Raw genomic sequence first — 13,406 nt, 5'->3', positions numbered from 1 at the left:
AACCCAGGACACATCTCCATCCCTTTTTTCTTCTCTTACCTTGGTGTTCATACTACTGTTTCTCTTTCCTCGTTCCTCTCTCTTACACTGCTGTGCAGCACTTTTAACCTTTCTTAAATATGTTTTCCCAGAAGTGCCACCGGTGTCGCTGAGTGCTCAGCCATGCCCTGTGGTGGACCTGTTGGAGGTGTCTGGAAGTGGCTGTGTCCAGCACGGGGCAACTCCCGGCCTCTCCTCACAGACGCCACCCCCGCAGCCCCCTGCTATCAAAACCTGGCCACCTACACCTGATACATACCCACTTACAAAATTTTAGAGACATTTTGTGTAAACTAATGGATGGCATTCCTGCTGTAGGAGCAGAAGAAGAAGAAGAAGAAGACAGGAGAAGCCCTGGAAAAGAAGCCGAGAAGCGCTCTGGCAGCTGAGCAGGCTGAAAGTCTCACCCAGCTCAGGGCCCCAGGGACAGCAGAAAGGAGGAAGCAAGACCAATTGGCCAGAAATGGTTGCTAAGGAAGGGGGTGACTGACACCCTTTTTGGCATGAGCTGTACTGCGAAACCTTACACCTGCGCAAGTGTGAAACCTGCTCCCAGCTTTTGATGCAACAGCCCAAGTCAGCAGCTCAGCCAGCACTACCAACGACAACACACACTACACTTTTACATCTCAGCTACAACGCAGATTTACTCGTCTGGGTTTCTTGGGCACTGGCTGGCTGGATCCTGGTCTTTCACTGAGTCCTCTGTCCACCGGCTCTTTCCAGGGTGTGTCCAGCTAGGCCACTGCAACTGCAGGGACTTTGATACACCCTCACCTCTTCTAGCTCACTCTCTTGAAATTCAAACAGTCCTCCCAGACCACTGTGTATTTTATACAGACTAGAAAAGCTCTGCAGTCTTTCAGCAACCAGGCTCCTGCTTCTGTACATCCATTAAAAAATATATAATGATTTTTGATAGAAGGAATGAAAATAACATTTGATACATTTTTTTGTTAAAAGCTAAAATACCATTTAATTAATCTATGCAAATCCTAAAACTGCATTACCAGAACATTGTTACCTCACGTTAATGAATTATCTATCGTAACAGAGGACTTCATAGTCCGTGTGTGTAAAGAGACTTCTTCCCCTGCTGAGATGCAGCCGGCTGTACAATGGAAATACCTCATCGCCCATGTCAGTAATGCTTCACAAAGGTATTTAAATGCAAGAGAAGAAAGTAACTTTTACATTTCTAATGAGCAGATGCAAGGCAAATGCAAGTTTCTGAGTTGGGATTCTTCCGTGCTGCCACGACCAATATACTTGTCTTGCAAAATTATCAGTCCTGTACAAATACGGGATTTTTATATGGCTACAGCTGATTGGGACAGGCCGTAGGTTTTATCTCTCTGTCACAGCACAACCTCTCAAGCTCCAGGGTGTTTCCCAACACCAAAGCAGCAGAATATTTGTTCCAGACAAAACTAATATGACTTGTGATTTATGAGCACATGACTTCTTCAGAAATTGCAAGTGCCTGGTTCAGTTCTTCATTCTCTATTCATATGCCAGCCAGACCCAACCCTCTTGCCTTCTGAGATTTGATACAATCATAGCCCGAAGAGCAGTAATACAAAATTGCAATAATATCATAGTGACTACCAACCATTATTATACTTACTTTAATTTCAACAAACTGCTGTAATTAGTGATTTCCCTTGTGGGGATGTTGTGAAATAGATCTAATTACAGTCTAATACAGAGCTTTGCGATCCCCAGTCAGCAGTTTCTAGGTAACTGAAAAATAAAACATTTTCATTGTAAAGGGTATATTCTAAAGGATTTGGTGAAAGAGACTTGCCATATCCATACCTTCTGGGCACATGCAGCTTGCAAGGAGCCTTTCGCACCTCCACGGTCCTCCCCAGGAGGGCAGGGATCCTATTTCAGCAGGAGAGAAGCCCCTCTCAGGCAGACGGGCAAAGCGTGTGCATGGGCTGTGTCCCTGCATGGGCTGGCTTTTGTCCCCACAGAGGTTTGCCGTGCTGGCTTACTCGCAGGTGAGAAGATCCTAACTCCCCTTCCCCCTTCTCTTTGACACTCTTGTGTATCACCCCAAAGGCACAGGGAGGCAGCTGTTCCCAGTGAACACTGGGACCTGGAAAAGTCTGCCCAGGTCTGGAATAGGCAGCATAAGGAAGCGGGAGCTCACTGCGGGCACATCTGCACATCTGCACTTCTCCTAACACTGGGCAGAATCAGGTTTGCTCTGTGCTGTTGGAAGCCTGCCAAAACGCAAGCCAAACTTTCACAATCTTCTTCTTGAAGAGATTCATTGTATTCTCTGTGTGTGTCCGCCTGTGTCGCTTAAAGCTCTTGAAATCATACCTCTGTGGCTAAATCTGAAGGCCGTCTTGTTCAAAACAGGTTTTTAATCCTGTTGGTTACAGAGAAGACCTGGAAAATACCACCTCTAAGACATGAAAATCAAGAGGACAAAACAAAAGAGCTTAAATACTACTACTTTCTAAAAGCTCGTTTCACGTTTTTTATCAGGCAATGTTATAAATCCCATACTTAAGATCCTGGCAACTTATCTAGAATTGACATAAAGCTTTGAAAAGTTTTCCTAGTTAAGATTAAATTCACCTGTAGTCATATGAAATTGTGAATTACAGATGAGAAAAATTACACCTGACAGTGGCAATTCCTTACGCAATATTCAAGAGAAAGGAAGGGAAGGATACTTGACTGCTGGGTTCACTCTCTGAGGCTATGTTCTCATACGTGTTTAAGACAGATTTATTTCAGAAAGCATCCCTTGCCCCCGGCAGCTTATTTAAATCCCCCATCACCTATGCAGTGGGACAGCACAAATGTTTGTACAGACATGTGGTAAACTGTGTTGAGGAACTGATGAATGTGAAAAACAACCATTTCAATTAGACATCTGTGCATTTGAATCTCATACACACACTCTTTTTTTTTTTTTGCAGAAGCAGATGACAAATATACCAAATAGTATTTTCACACAGCCATCACAGACTTTGAGATCAGACTGGCCTTTTTTTGGTCTCTCTAGCAGATTCTCTACTGCTGGAGACTCTTGCCAGGCTGAACACCAACAGAAGCTAGTCTGGAACTTGAGACCAGGCAGAACAAATAATATGGCTAATTTTGTGATAAAATGTACTAGAATCTATTTTGCTATTGGTGATGCTGGATTAACGTCCCCCTGTTTTTCAAGCAATATATGGCTTTCCAGCATCTCCTTGCATATAGAACTTACTCTTGGTCACCAGTAACTTTGCTGAACCACACTACTGCTGATCAAAAAAGGAATGCATTTTTTTGTAGCTCTTGCCAGCATAGAGTCTGTTAACTGTGGTATACAACTTTAATGCTGGGATTATTTAAGTGGGAACAATGGACACATTTGTCTGTGTCCCAGGTTACTGTGAACTTACGTGCTATGACAAAGAAAAGTGCAAACAGCAAAACTGAATTAATTCACATTTGCTAACTTGTTTGTTCAGAAATTACCCTCCACGTATTCCCAATTTAAATTACCTTCCCTGTAAGAAATTGCATCAGGTCTACACACCTTTTTCTGTCGCTAGTGTTTGGGACAAAGATGAGTAGAGTTCTATGCAGTACATGAGACACAGACAGAGAGCATACTATTTAAAATCACTCTTAAAAGGCATTACACAGAACTAGAAGTCATTTCAGAAGTTTTTTACTGAAGATCTAAGTAGTCAATTTTTAAAAGGCATAAATTAAATATTGCTGGCCAAATGAATGAAAAAATCATTTGAAAGCAGACCATAATATATTTTATCCCATATAGTTGAAGTATTTATCCTAATATAGCATAATGGACAGCACAATGTACGATACAAAACCCACATGAATTCTGAACTTTGCCGCAAGCCATCTCAGTGGCAGAAATTCTGTAGCTGAGAGGGTCACAATCTGCTTAAGGGCTGCTAATGTAGTGACTGCACTTACTCAAACACAGCACAATTAAGTTTTCAGCTATAAAGCATATTCTTGTTTAGCAATTACAGGTTCATAGACCTTACACAAGAGCCTAGGTCCCAGATCCTTTTTTGTGATATGAAGAGAGCTGCCATAACCGGGGTGTTGCCCGACATTCACTTTGCCAGAAAAGCTTGTGTCCACCTGAGCATCTTGCTGAGGCAGGCAGACTCTTCAGTTTAATGTTAAATGAAAATGCAATGTCATGACAATAAAGTTTATGGAGTGTATCTTTCGCGGTTTATGTTTAATAGGGCAGCAATTCAAATAACAAGCTGCAGTGCTGATTCAGCAAGGCATGTATGCACTTGCTAAAACCTACAGATTTCTGTGGGATTTAAGCAGGAGCAAAGAGTTAAAATTTAGATGAGCTTTAACGGCTTGCTGTATCAGAGCCCAGCAGCCCTTACTTTCTTCCCTGAGATGACAGGAATTATTTTCTTCTAAAGAGGCACACCGGTTCCCTTTGTATCCTAGTTAAAATGGACAAGATCATCTGCCAGCATCTGCCTCCGGTTACGTGTCTTTATCCTTTATCCAGGTCTCTAGCACCTGACATTGGGGTGCTCAGTGGAGAACTGTTCCAAAAGTGGGCATTTGGAAAGCTTCACTCTGTCACAGTCCTAATGTCAAAGAGGAAAGCCAAGAACGCACCCAGTAAAGGTTACTTGCTCTTATCACTTAATACCTTGCCATTTTTGGAGCCTAGATAACTTTTTGACTGTAAAATGACAGAGGTTCTGTTTGGGTTTGCTTTCTTCCCCCCCGCCTTTCTTAGTGTCTGACATAGTACCAACCCTCTTTCACTGTTGGTTTGTGCTGCTGCAGTGGCATGGGAGAGGGATTGCTGAGGTCTGGGGTAGACACTGTCCTCCTAATTCTGGTGCAGCAGCCCATCAAAGAGTAGAGTAGTTGGAGGTAGCAACATGTTAATTTGCTGTTGCACAATTCATCAGAATTTGTCTATCTGAAGGCTTATTTTGCCTTGTTGCACAGTCTATTGATGCTCTTCCAATTTCAAGCTCTCGACATTAATTTTGTGGGGTGGTTTTGTCTATGGTGCCAACCTGCCATGCACATTGTCCTTGTGGGTGAGAACAGTGGCTGCCCGCTGGGCAAAAAGTGAGAAAAGCGGAATCTCCAACTAAAATGTAGGAGACATCACTTATCTGGACCTTGGTGGAATCCTGGCAAAACATACTCAAGGGCTGCAGCAGGGCTGGACTCTGCCTACATGAACTTTAGGGAATTACACAGGAATCTGTAACCCTGAACAATCCCCACACAGGTCAAGATTTTTATCAAACCCCATCAGCATGGTAATGAGCCAGTGAATCAGATCTAAACTACACATTTAAATATTCGGTGTTAACTGTAAAAAAGTCCTGCTGTTAAATTAAACAAATACAGGATCCCATTTGTTTTGCCTTTTCTTCCCTTTCTGTCTTTCAGCAGAATGTGCAATAGACATTCTAGATGCTGTTTTTGCAAATACTGCCACGTCGCTGTAAGACACTGAGGAATAAATTAGTTAAATCGTTGATAACACAAAATAGCAAGGGATTCTGCAGAGACAGCAGATGGAAAGAAAATACTGAACTAATCATTATTTGGAAGGGTTTAAACTCTAAATCTTGCTTGCATGTTAGGAAGACTCGTTACACTAAGACTGGTTTTCAAATAATGTAATTTGCGCTGAAGGAGCAAAAATGTTCATTACAGAAATCAATAAATGAAAATGGTCAGACAGAGAGGAACAGGGGTGGAATGAAAGATATGTTCTCTTGTAAAATAGACCCATTCACCAGAGAGAGGTATGAATTAGACAAATCTGACATGTGGAAAGACCTTCCTCTCAGTTCAGATAGATAGAAATATAGATTTTAATACTGTAAGGAGAAATCACAAAGGAATTCTGGGATCATATACAGGGGTACGTACACTCCATGTAACCTACATATAGTCTAGGCAAGTTGACCTTGACTTAAGGGTCAAAGGAAGGGAAGCACAGCCATGTCATGAGAATCTGGTGCAGAGCTGGCCAATGTGGGAAATGTCTTTAAGGGAGATGAAATCTCTTCTCATTCAACACTGTGCTGTTTTGATGAATTTCAGTCCCTCTCTTTCCGGGAACTCAGGAGTTATTCCAACTGCAGTAACCCCTCTAAAAATTTTTCAGCGAGAGAAGCATCAGGACAAGGCTGAATAAAAAAAAGAAGAACCAAAATCCAATAAGGATGGCTCACTTTGGGACTCATACTTTACTCTGTTTCAGACCTATTCAGCAGGATCTGTGTCACCAGCAAAACAGTCTATTAATTGTCTCTGGTTTTAATCATAGATTCATAGAATGGTTTGGATTGGAAGGGACCTTAAAGATCATCCAGTTCCAACCCCCCTGGCATGGGCAGGGACACCTCCCACTAGACCAGGCTCATCCAGCCTGGTCTTGAACGCTTCCAGAAATGGGGCATCCACAACTTCCCTGGGCAACCTGTTCCAGTGTCCCACCACCCTGACAGTAAAGAATTTCATCCTAATATCTAATCTAAATCTCTCCTCTTCCAGTTTGAAACCATTACCCCTTGTCCTATCATTACACTCCCTGCTGAAGACTCCCTCCCCATCTTTCCTGTAGGCCCCCTTCAGGTACTGGAAGGCTGCTATAAGGTCTCCCCGGAGCCTTCTCTTCTCCAGGCTGAACAACCTCAACTCTCTCAGCCTGTCCTCACAGGAGAGGTGCTCCAGCCCTTTGTGTCCCTCCGCTGGACCCATTCCAACAGGTCCATGTCCTTTTTGTCCTCCTTTCCTTCAGATAAGGAAAAATCTGTCTCTCCTCTACTTCTGTGAGTGATTGCACATCTTCAGTACAGGCAAACTATCAAAAAGTGTCATATTTTTGGAGTTTGCAGTACTTACTGGGATCCGCTGCTGCCAAACAAATTGGATTAATGGGTAGGTTTCTTTAGCTCTGGCATAGAAGGTCTACTAGTTGGATACATAACTCTGGAGTTTGTTACCCAAAGCAATCACTTTGTAGGCAGTGGAAAAAAAACTTTGGAATGGCAATTCATCTCAGATAAGCACTTTTGGATGGTAGCTAACCCGACCTATCTCAACTGTCTGTTTTTCTTTGTTAACTATAAAGTCGACGATGGGTGATGAACACAGACATCAAAACTTTAGCTGTCTAAAGCTGACCTTCCAAAGCTGTTTTAGGTAAATCACACTGGTTTTATGTGGCACTGTTTATCACTGATTATTTCTAGCAGTTGTCTGTAAGTTATGGGTGCTACACATAAATGAAACCACAGTTCATGCCAGAACAGGCTTACATCTGGAAAGCAGCTAAGCCAAATCAGCTCACACACACATTAAAGAGGTGCCTGCTATAACAACTCAGCTTCAAAAAACTGGCTAAATTATACTCACTTGTTAATTATGAAGATGATATATCTATTTAGATAAATATGCTGAGTAAATAACCCCAGATCACACCCCGAAACAGATCCATTAAAAGTCTTATTCAGTCATATGAAAAGAGGTTCCCATTTAAATACTTTTGTAAGATAAGGCAAACAGAATGTTAATTTTCTGGGTTAAATTGGTCTGTGGACAATTTTTTATACTACCTATTAAAAATTGTTTCCTTTTAAAATAATTTGCTTTGAAGTTCCTGTCTCTATTTTGCAGCTATTTGCATGCCAAAGGACTAAATAGCAAATAATAGAATACAACAAGGAAATAATTAGAAAATGTCAGGAATACAGACAGCTGCCGTGAATGTAAGAGAAGCGCACAAGATAAAGGCCCCAAAACCCCAGAATGTGAGTGAAACCAAAGGCAAGTGCAAATAAAACAAAATATGTCTTCCATAACGAGCAATTGCACTTTGTCAAAATGTCTGTGCATCTCTTAGTTGCGGCAGAGCACTGAAATATTTGCCCCTGATGGGCTGTCGGGGACTGACTCGCTGCACACTCAGCGTGGCTCAGAGGCTGCAGAAGATGATGGGTGAGAAGGGAAACCATGGGAACAGGGCCCATAACTCTAAAGAACGTAACTTGTCTGTCTCAGGGTGTCCTGCAACCTGCCGGCTGTCCTGCTGAGAGACTGCGCCAGCAAGTCCCTGTGAGAACACTGGTCTCCTCCTCGCAGTCCTGTGGGAAAGCCTGGTTTCCTAATCCCACAGTCACATTCACTGTTTTCTGCTGCCGTGTTTGTTGCTCTTTCCACCCCATCTTTGTGCCAGTAGCTTCTTTCTGGCAGCCCTGGTCCTACCTCTCCCTGCTGCCAAAGTCTGTATCCAAGGCAGAGGGTCACTCCTAGCCTCCTTCTCTTGCTGTGGGAACTCCAGACCCTCTAAGGGGATGTCAGCAATGACAGCTTCACCTCTCCAAGGGAACAGAACCCTGACAGAACTGCAAAAACAGTGAAACAAAATATTATCCTTCTGCTGATGTTAAAAAAAAACGTTGCTCCTTGTTAACTCTCTGAGTCGCTGCAGAGAAGACATTGCAGATTTTACCTCTTGGTTCTCGTTGTCATTCCTTCTTTCACTGGTGTTGCCCGGGTTCCTTATTCCTCTACATGAAGACAATAGGCAGGGAAGATTAATGACTGCGTGCAACTAGTGGACAATGAAAGCATCGCTGCAAGACATTTGCTCTGCTGAGTGTTTGGAATTTCTGCTGAATTGAAAACTTTTCTCAGTTTTATCCTGGCAGTGGGACAAAATTTGAGCCGGCATAAAGCCGGCAGTGAGGCAGGGTACAGCAGGACAGAACTGGCGTATATGTGATGGTGCCTCTGTAATCTTGGCTTTTCCCCAACCATATCAGGCTGCTCTGAGTGACTTCATCAGTGCCTTGGGCTTAACACCACTAGAGGTCATGCAACGTACTTATTATCTAAGCTGCTTTTGAAAACTGCTCTAATACTCCACATCTAGTAAATGTATTTGTACCGACTGTATTTGCAGACACTGCTTTGGTCTCTAGATGTCCCTGCTTTGTTTGCATGTAATAACCACGCCACAATAAATCACCCCATCTATTCTATTGACCAAACCGGGAATTTATCTTGAATAGCACACAAGTGGGGAAGGCTGAGGAATTGGGAATATGCAAATAATATTAGCACAAAAAGCCTTTTTTAAGAATGAAATATCGTATCCACTAAAATAAGGAATAAACGGGGAAAGGCAGTGCCGTATAACGTCAAATCCTTTATTACAATAGCACAAATGGTGGTTTGTGTCTGACCTGACGATTGCGATGCTCATTCCACTAACGTATCTGCCTCAGATGTTTCCTATCTTGGGCGTACAGCTTGAGATAATATTGATTGCATCTTGAAGCAGCTGACAGCTGCTCTTTGTCTTTTGATTTCAAGCCTTTTGGTGTCTTTCTCCTCTTTGCCTTTGTCCAGCAGCCTAGCAGTCAACCAAATAACAAGCAGCCCTAACTGTGTTGTCCACATCCAGCTCCACCTTGAACAGGTGTGCTTTTAGAGAGCTGTCAGACTTCACATTCTGCCCCAACTTGGCCCAGCCCCACTTTCACAATTTTTCTAGTAGACACAGATCTGTTGTGAGAGGGCTCAACTGTTGGAGCCAGTGTGTTTTCCCTTAGAGCTTGCCACAGGTATTAGCCAGGGTCCATCAGGAGCTTGCCACAGGTATTAGCCAGGGTCCATCAGGAGCTTGCCCAATGGCACTGCCCTCACCAGCCTGAGTTCGCATATTCTTGGAAGAGAACAACCAGCTCCCAGTACTGGCATCACCTGGCCCTATGCTACACTCATGCCTGATCCTCATCTTCCAGCTGGGCAGCCCTTTCTGCCTCCCTGACTCAGGGTTCTCCCAAGCTGTGGGGAACTGGCTGCCTGCGTAGCCTTTTGAAAAACACGTCTCCAAATTTCCTACACAATTTACCAGACCTTGTGAAATGAGATCAGTAGTAGTCAATCAGTTGTTTAGTTTCCATGGTAAAAAAAAAAAAAATTACAATTAAATTATTCTCATCCTTTTGAAGCACCATTCTCTTCAACTTCTGCCAGTCTGGAAAATTGGACATAAGTATTGTTACTAAACTAGATATTACATTCATAATCTCATCTTTGATAATCTAATCTCATTTTATCATGCATTGATAATCTCATCAATGTATATAAATAACTGAAGGGAGGGTCTAAAGAGGATGGAGCCAGGCTCTTTTCAGTGGTGCCCAGTGGCAGGACCTGAGGCAACAGGCACAAACGGAAACACAGGACGTTCCCTCTGAACGTCAGGAAACACTTTTTCACTGTGAGTATGACCGAGCACTGGCACGAGCTGCCCAGAAAGGTGGTGGAGTCTTCCATCCTTGGAGATGTTAAAAGCCATGCAGACGTGGTCCCGGGCAACTGGTTCTAGGTGGTCCTGCTTGGTCAGAGGAGTTGGACCAGATGACCTCCAGAGGTGCCTTCTGACCCCATCCATCCTGCGATTACTGGCCAGTTAACTGACATTCTGTCACTCTCTTAGTAAGTTATCTACTATCTGTGTAGGAGATTGCTTAGATTGTACAAATTGACTGTCTTAGTATACTGTTAATAATTCAGCCCTTTCACCAGACAAAGAGCCTATGGAATCATGGCAGGTAAGTTATACCTTCTTATCAAACTACTAGGCTGCTTCTAAAACTGCAGAGAGCAGGGTCCAGCATGATGGGAGCCATTTATCACTCAAGCCCACTTCTCCATGGATGTTTCTTCCTGTAGAAGAAACTATGAGTTTCCTGATCTTTTTTTCCAAAACAAGAGCAAAAATAAGTACCTTCGGACATAATTTCTCAAGATAGATCTAACCTTTTTATTTCATATGTCTAGCCATGCCTCGAGGCTGCCAAGAAGACGCCAAGATACGTAGCATAACTTTACTTACAAAGACTCGCTTTCTAGCCTGTGCAATGCCTACAGGCATAGCGTACTGAGCCTAATCAAGGTTGTTTTATCAAACTGTTTTAATCAAAACTAATTTTAACTGTTTCTCTATCAAGAACAGAACAGCAAGTTTTTCCAGGACAGCTTTAAAGATAATTGTACAAATATAGAATAGGAATATTTTATAACAAATTTGAGTTCCACAACACTATGGCAACCTTCCGCGGGCACTGTGGCTGACTGACAGTAGCAGAGCACCCATGTGCATGCTTGCAGTTTCAAATGATGTTCACATAACTCCTCACAGGGCTAGACAAGATTAATTTTGTGCAAGAGGTCAAATTATAATTCATTTGCCTCAACTGAGGCTCACTTGCTCTTCTCCAGAACTTTTTCAGACCCTTCCAGCAGAAGTTAAGCCACAGCACTAGGATATTCACATGTTTAAATATTTATGGGGAATGTGGTGAGGAGCGATGAGTGGTAAGAACAGTGATCACTTAGCTGCTTCGTCGAGCAATTGTAACATTGAAAGTCATAACCATGATTTGCACCTGCAAAGGGTAATGAACTGCCATCTTCCGAGGAATAAGAGAAAACCTGCTATGTCCCTAGTAAATGACATTTCCTGGTATCAGCTAGAAGGGAAAAGCAATCTGTTTGGGTATGAGGGAGATGGCAGAACACCCTTCTGTAGATAAAATTTCTAGTCATGCCCCTCTCAGACACTTTGAAGGTTTACCATGACATAAAAGCTGTGAGATGTGGCTGCACAGCGAGTGACTTTTGCACCTTGCAAATAGCACAGAACAGCTTTTACTCTAGCTAGACTTTTGTCTACTGGAAAGGCTAATGTTGATTTCTGCATTTGCGCTGATGGAAAATGACAGTTCTGACATTTTCTCAGATATACAACACCTCTGCAGAACTGGTACTAACAGAGAAATGTGTCACAATTGTTAGCACTTCCAACAAACTGGAGATTCACACAAATTTGTTTTTCAGTGAAAACATGCCACATTCTTCAGAAGTTAATTGCAGAACACTTAGTTGTCTTTAAACTCGTGTCTGCAATAGGGCATGTTTTATGGGATCCTGGGGTGCGTGGATATCTTACATGGACACGAGAGGGTAGCCCATAACGCGACCCCACTATCACCAGGAGTTGGCTGTAGGTACAAAACAGGTTGCCATTTTAAAGCACAGTGGGGGGTTTTGGCTTAAAGGGGAAGAAAGGAGAAAGAAAGGGAGGCGGTGAGGAGAGTGGCTGACATGCTAGCTGCTCTGCACGGCTGACCTGCCTGCTAATCAACTTGCATTCTGGATTAACGTGCTAGAAAATTTGAGCGTGCAAGGGAAATTGCATAAACATGCCACATATTAAGATAAGGATTTGTTTGATTTTCCAGTTTGCGATAAGTGCAAGTGACTGTGAGGCCTTTCTCGATCAGGACCAGTCCTACAATGGCGTGTTAGATCAGTGAAAGTCTCAAAACTGCTGCTTTCGTCAGCACAAAGGGCCAGCCTCAACAGACTGGTGTAATACAGAAAAGGTCTCGATGGAGTGCGAGCTCTTCAGTGTTACTGACAAGGAGTGGACGATGTTACCGCTAATAGCTCAGAGAGAGAGCAGGGCTTGAAAATAGGACCTCGCATTTGCCTTACGTGACATTATTCAACTCTGGGAATAAGAATAAACCTGAAGTGCATATTGGTTCATGTGATAACAATGACTTTCATAACAAAGGAAATTATAAAAATGCTGAATGGGCTATTTGATGGTGCTTCTGGCAAGATGAAATTTTTAATAAGAAAAGACTGGTAGGGGAAATGGAAAGGAATGGGGGGGCTGACCCATATCTGTCTCTACGGTGTTTTGATCAGACTCATGTGAATCAATCCCGATAGTCAATCATCAATTACGTGCAAATGCACACATTTATTAGTATTTAATACCAAAATCCTTCTGCATCCCTCCAGGTATGGCTGAACTCTGTTGAATGGCTAGAGTTTGTACTTTGCTCAATTTCAGGGCCATCTCATAGCTTTAGGTTTAAGCCTTTGATACCTCTGTTGTGATCCCACTTGGCCACTGCCTTCCTCCCCCCTAAGCGTACACCATTGTTTCTACCTCAAGCGTGGCCTCTCAAACAGCAAGCAGATCAAAGACCTCTGCCTGGGACCAGATAAAAAATAACAAATGGGAAGAATGCAGGAATAGAAGAAAATGATAGTTTCGCTAAGCAGGCAGGCTGACTTCTGCAACATACATGGTGGCCACCGGACAGATGTAACATCCAGGTCCCACCTGTGGAGAACACAAAGGAGGTTTAGGGCAGAACAGCTTGGGAAGGCAGGTGGAGGCCTGCCAGAAAAAGTTCAGAGCACAAACTGTAACCACAGGGTTACTACAGTGACGGAGCTACCCCTTGAGGAGAAATTACTGGTGTTCCTAA

Source organism: Rissa tridactyla, chromosome 1 (genome assembly GCF_028500815.1).
Source record: "Rissa tridactyla isolate bRisTri1 chromosome 1, bRisTri1.patW.cur.20221130, whole genome shotgun sequence".
NCBI classification, from domain to species: domain Eukaryota; kingdom Metazoa; phylum Chordata; class Aves; order Charadriiformes; family Laridae; genus Rissa; species Rissa tridactyla.
The sequence above is the reverse complement of the archived record's forward strand: the minus strand, read 5'-3'. Positions refer to the sequence as shown.